Below are 6722 nucleotides of genomic sequence, written 5' to 3' on the forward strand. Positions count from 1 at the left end.
TACCAGCAAGTGTACAGATCCCCTCCAATACACACTCACACACGCACACACAGTTACAGTACTGACCCATGAATATGTAAAACACCACATATTTCATCCCAAACACTCACTAGCATCCTCTTTGAATCACCACAGCTTCTACGGTGGCTCTAACTCCAAGTCAGGACTCAACTCACAGATGCCAGAGTGGCTTTATTGCCAGCCTTATGAGCACGGTGACACAAGTAACGCTTCAAACTTAGCATGTGGACAAATAATCAATTTGCACACAAAACAAAGCGGACAGCAGCTGCAAGAGCGAGGAGACAATCCGCTCAACTGCACCCGAGCCCGGACCCTTAAAGGTCTCCAAAGTGCAAGCAAATGCTGATTTATTTCTACTTAAAGTACATTATGAGCTTAATGGGGGTGGTCCTGTTTTATTTCATAATGTTGAATCTGTGCCTGGCAGAGGCGAATGTGACTAAATTGATTTATCAAACCCTTATTTATTAATTTTTTATTTTTTTTTTGCTATGTTGTGCTGATGTAGTCCATATAGACACGTATTTAATCACGTTAGTGGTTCATGTTGTCTTTACATGCCTGATTAAAGCTCAGATTGTTCACATTCATACAGTCAATGAGTGATGCATAGTAAACATGCAACCCAGCAGTTTAATGTTTGCATTGTACATGATGGTTTGCAGGGTTTAATGGCGGCGAGGGCAGCTGCAACCCCCCCCCCCCCCCCCCCCCCCCAGACTTAGATAAGATAAGATAAGATAGAACTTTATTAATCCCTCGGGTGGGTTCCTCTGGGAAATTCGACTTCCAAAAAAAAGCACAGCAACGACCAAAGTATTCTCTCACACACACACACACACACACACACACACACACACACACACACACACACACACACACACACACACATATATATAAATACAGAGACAAATATAAATAAAATATACAAAGGGGATAAATAGAATAAATAGGAATAAAAAATAAAAATACAAGTGAATTGCACATTTCAAGTATTGAGTCTATTGCACTGTTGACTATTTACAAAAAGTATTGCACAAGGTATTGTACAGTGAGGTGCAGAGGCACTACAGCTTAGTTGTTCCCCCCTCCTTTGTCCTCCTGTTTCCCCTCCCTCTCCCCTCCAGAGAGGAGTTAAACAGTCTGATGGCGTGTGGGACAAAGGAGTTTTTAAGTCTGTTAGTTCTTGTCTTGGGGAGAAGCAACCTGTCACTGAACAGACTCTTCTGGTTGTTTATGGCCGTGTGCAGAGGATGCCCAGCATTGTCCATAATGTCCATCAGTTTCTTTAATGTCCTTTTCTCTGCCACTGTCACCAGAGTGTCCAGCTTCATGCCGACCACAGAGCTAGCCCTCCTGATCAGTTTCTCCAGCCTGGATGAGTCCCTCTTTGCTGTGCTGCTCCCCCAGCACACCACAGTATAGAAAAGTACTCCAGCAACCACTGACTGGTAAAACATCCTCAGGAGCTTCCTGCAGATGTTAAAAGACCTCAGCCTCCTGAGGAAGTACAGTCGGCTTTGGGCTTTTTTATACAGGTGCTCTGTGTTGCATGACCAGTCCAGTTTATTGTCCACCCACAGCCCGAGGTACTTGTACTTGTTGACCACCTCCACCTCCTCCCCCTCTATCTGAACTGGCAGTGGACCTGCTCTAGACCTCCCGAAGTCCACAACCAGTTCCTTAGTCTTTGAGGTGTTGAGTTGCAGGTGGTTTGTGTGACTCCATGCGACAAAGTTCCTCACCAGACTTCTGTACTCCTCTTCTTGATCATCCCAGATACACCCCATGATGGCCGTGTCATCTGCAAACTTCTGAATATGGCATAATTCAGAGTTGTAGCAGAAGTCAGAGGTGTACAGGGTGAAGAGAAGAGGGGACAGCACAGTTCCCTGTGGTGCTCCTGTGCTGCTGACCACTGTGTCAGACGTGATGTCCTTCAGCCTGACGTACTGTGGTCTGTCGGTGAGGTAGTCGGAGATCCAAGCCACCAGGCAGGGGTCCACCTCCATCCTGTTCAGTTTTTCCTGAAGCATACAGGGCCGGATGGTATTAATAGATAGATGTCATGTGGGGAGTAAATATACATATAAATACTCCATAAACACATTGTCTGCTGAGCGCAGTCTGTGATCTTCCACAAGCAAAGTCAGCGCCATGTTTACCTTCAGTGTCTCTACAGCAGTAGTGCATCAGCGTCACATCCTCAGCATCGTGTAATTATCCGGCCTCACATTTGTCTCCCTGACCTCAAATTATGATCTAAGGTAACCATCCTCACTTATCTCCTGATTCAGAGTCACTGTGTGCAGCAGCATGTGATGCAACTCAGAATAGATCCAAGTCCTGAACCCAAACATTAAGGCTATTTGTGTCTCTCTTTACAGTGAAGAAGGTGTGTGTGTGGTGGGGGGGCACAGAGGAGGTTTGCTTTAAAGAGCGGTCAGCCAGCCCTGCAGTTAGAATCAGATCCAAACATGCAAGTCCAGAGCACTCTCAGCTGGGTTATACTATGCCAGTGACAGAGTCCCTTCTGTAAAAGCTCCAGCTGGCGTGCTCTTTCATGACAAGACCTGCATCGCTTCAAAGCATCCCTGTGAACTGAACTCATCCTCATTCGTCCACTACCGTGCATATAAATGGACATCCATATGTAAACGTGTGTGTGCCTGGAATACAGCGATCTAAGTACGACAGAAGTCCATAAAGACTGAGCGGGAGCGGGAGTGCTAGCCTCCAGGTGGGTGCAGAGGGGGGTGGTTAGAAGTGCTTTGTCAGCCTCACCCTCCCATTCTTTAAATGACAACAAAAAGAGCTCTCTCTCTAGATGTTGCTGTGTCATCGGGTCTGATTGTTTCTGTCCCCTCATCCCACTGTTCCATCTCCTGAGGCTACAGATTGTCTCGTGTAAAGCAATCACATCTGTAGCAAGGGAGCCATCTTCACATAATCACCCAGCACAAAGAAAAAAAAAATCAAATTAAGATGAAGGGGGGGGGGAGGCGGTCTTGAGTTTACAGGTTGTGATGAATCTTTCTGTAAATATTGCTCCTCCTCCTCCAGCAGACCCATAGAGAAGAACTGCGTTATCCCAGCTCTATTAAAAAACAATCAGGGCTGTGAGTTGCACTTGAGAACACTGAAGTCATCTCTTCTGTGTTATTTCTGGTCACTTTCTGCAACCCCTGGGGGAAGTTTTTCCAAGCCACAAGTCAAAGCACTTTGAATGAAAAGACTTCAAAGCGGAGCGGTCCACCTCTGGAAGAGGTCTACAAGGTGGAAGCCTTGCCAGACTTTTTTTTTGTTTTTTTAGGATACAGAAACTGAAGATATTAGATGTCTGCTATTGACATTTAGTGAACATTTGCTTTTAGGATATAAAATACAGAAAATACAGTTCACTTGGGACAGGCTTGGACTGACTGACTGATTTCATCAAACAAATCAGTACATTTATGTTAATGACAACGTTGTATCCCGGTAGATATATGAGTGATTCACTACCCCTCCAACAGGAGGGCGTTATGACAATAAATGAGTGAAATCTTGGAGACTTTGGGTGTCTTTGGGTTTTATTCTCACATTGTGTGGACAGTGTTACACACACACACACACACACTAATTGGCTGATTCATCATTTAATCAAAGTGGATAATTAACCAAACGAACAACCTTGAAGTGAGTACTATTGACAAAGTGTGAAGCCAGAGACTTAATAAGGCTTATTGGGTTACATACATGCTTGTCATGTGATCTATGTTAGAAGTGTAAATAGCTTGTTTAAATAGGCTGGACCTGTTAAGTAACAAAGTAGCTCATAAAGATTATTAAACCAAGCAGATTTTATTCTCTCACACACACACACACACACACACACACACACACACACACACACACACACACACACACACACACATATATTTATATATATATATATATATAATTGATATGCTAGTAGGAATGGTGTTTATTAAGGTCAGGATTGTACACTCTGCAAGGTTTTACAGGTCCAGTCCAGGTGGAAAGGGTTCAGCTCAGAAATCATAGTGAGGCGAGGCCAGCCTGCAGCTCCTCTCTCCGTGTGGAGCAAGCCTAATGGCCGCCCGTTACGACATGACAGCTTCAACTTAATCCTCATTAAGCACTGTAACAATGCAGGAAGTAGCAGCAGCAGTCACGATTAGGCGGGCTCACTATTTGGCAGGAAATGGCTCCTTTCAGCAGCTACGTCCAAGACACCTAGAGCGTCCCAAAAGTTTTCACTTCTCACTGTAACCTCCTCCTCCTTCGGTGGAGACAGTCACCCGGCGGCATCGGTGCACGAAGGAATAAAGGAGGAGAGAGGGGGTGGGTGTAGGTGTACTGGGATCAGATTGACTAGAAATCAGGTATTGAGAAAAGATGAGCTTTTGTAAGGGGGTCTCCGATGAATGCCGGTATCTGCGTCAGGCTGCCTAACCTCATGTTCGTGGGTGGAAATTTCGTGCTTTTTCTGAACGCGGACAAAGGCAACTGCGCATCAAGTTAACACGCATGCACACATTTAGCGAACAGAAGGAGTTATTTGATCATTTTCACATTAAACAAGTTATAAATTTGAAGTCAGGGCGCAGATGTTTGCTGTTCCTGTGAATTCATTTGTAAAAGCTTTGAAGGATTCATGATTCCCACCCTGCTGGCCTTTCTCCAACTTGCGTAAAAATCAATTTAAGCGTCTTTAAAGAGGAAAATGAGTCTACGGGCGTGCCGATCTGACATAACCACTTATAAGAAAGGGATCTATTAAACCAACTCAGCCTGACACCAATTAAGTGTTCATTCAATGTTTTAGGGGTTTCATTGGTGCTATAGGGTCCTCACCAGTTTACATTGTAAACTGCGCTGATGTTGCACCATCTTTCTAACGTGTGAATGATTACTGTCTGTTCTCTAATCAGATTACGCAGATGAAGTTTGGCGTAATCACGGTGATAAAAATGTAATGGAGTCTCCACCGCGCGAGCGCATGTGTGTGTCTGTCTCCCTCTGTGGCAGGACTCTGCAGGCTGGCTGCTCACTGAACAGTGAAACCTTGTCTCCCTCTGCCCCCGGTGTGCCTTCATGTCCTACCTCACATGCATGCCTTACCTCAGCAGAGAAGACAGATGGCTGATTTTCAAAATAACTGCTCCAAATTCATCATCCAGAGTGAATGATGGGCTGTAGGTGTAAAGTGGTGGACGTGTAGCTTTTTAATTTTGTGTACTGAGGTTTGAGAATATGTTGTGGCACACATTTTCACTTTTCACATCTTCTGCAACTCATTCACCAAAATGAAGAGGTTTTAAAAGTGGACCCAGCTTTCACCACACCTGAAACACGAGACCTTTGTTGGCTTTTTGTCTGAGCAGGTGATGGTCTTCACTTCCCTTGTGGTCCTGATGTCATTCACACTTTTCATGCGCTGCAAAGATATTATTAACACATACAGCGGTTATGTACAGCAGTAGGCTTAATGTGAAATTACTATTTTCTATTCACTGTTCTCACTCCTACATAAGGATGCATATACTGTAGTTTTTCACACCATAACCTTTTCTCCTTAAATTAATCAAATGTAAGATTCATGTCTGTCTTTTAAGCATGTCTTAACCTCCAGGTCACCTGTCACCCATCATGGTTAGGGTTATTGAACCTACTAAAGAAGCAAACTAGAAGATAGTACCTATTAAATTTATCTTCATACAGTGGGGTTGCAATTTTTCTATTAAAAGTTTTTCAGTTTGGGTGATTAAAACAGATAAATTCTATTAAAAAATAAAACTATCCCAGTCTTTAGATGGTCAACCGGCTCCAGAAGATGGAAAAACTTGTCATTTCCACACACACAAGTAAAAAAAAAGAAGAACAAATCCAAGTTGAATCATAGAGAAATAAACTCCAGCATGGTGGCTTTAACAAACTCTTCTGGTTGATTTTCACTCATCCCCCCCGGCCCCTGCCCCATGGTTGTCCATGCTTCCCCAGGACTGGCCGTTAGGCCCACACCACAGCTCGGAATCCGCTGCATTAATCAAACATCATCTCAGGCGTTCATAAAACGTCAAACCCTTTTAGAAGACAGGCTGTATAATTAAAATCAGGTCTTGTGGTTGAACTTAACTTCTGTGTGGACTTGGAGAATTCTTTGCAAAACAGCTCTTTGACTTTACGTCACGCACAAAGTTTTGGGTTTCACATTTTTTGGTGCATTTTCCTCCACTACGATCCATCTGTACGCCAGGAAATTAAAAGGCGGACAGACATCACCGTGCGGCAACGCAAGTGCAAGTGAAGACTGCTCTTAACACATTCAAGCGACTCGCATAAATCGATGCAGACTTCAAACTGACAAAACAACAATGTTTTTTGGACATTTTTTGAAATAATGTACAAGAATTATGAAACACAGTGGACGCACTGAACATGCGGACAAAATAATTCAATTACAGCACATCAGCCTGGTTTCCCACACAGTTCAATGTGATGTAATGCAGAGTGTGTGCTTCTACTGGAGAAGCTAAAACAGCTAAATCTTTGGTATGGCTCTGCAGGCATTATTTCACTCAATCATATGTGCTGAACACACAGTTATCAGGCTTTCTCCTCGCTGCAGCGCCGCACGTTGTTTCAGAGTGAATCCAAGTGTAGAAGCATATTCAGTGAAAACAAACAAATGA

Source organism: Rhamphochromis sp. 'chilingali' (assembly GCF_963969265.1).
Source record: "Rhamphochromis sp. 'chilingali' genome assembly, chromosome: 16".
Lineage (NCBI taxonomy): Eukaryota > Metazoa > Chordata > Actinopteri > Cichliformes > Cichlidae > Rhamphochromis > Rhamphochromis sp. 'chilingali'.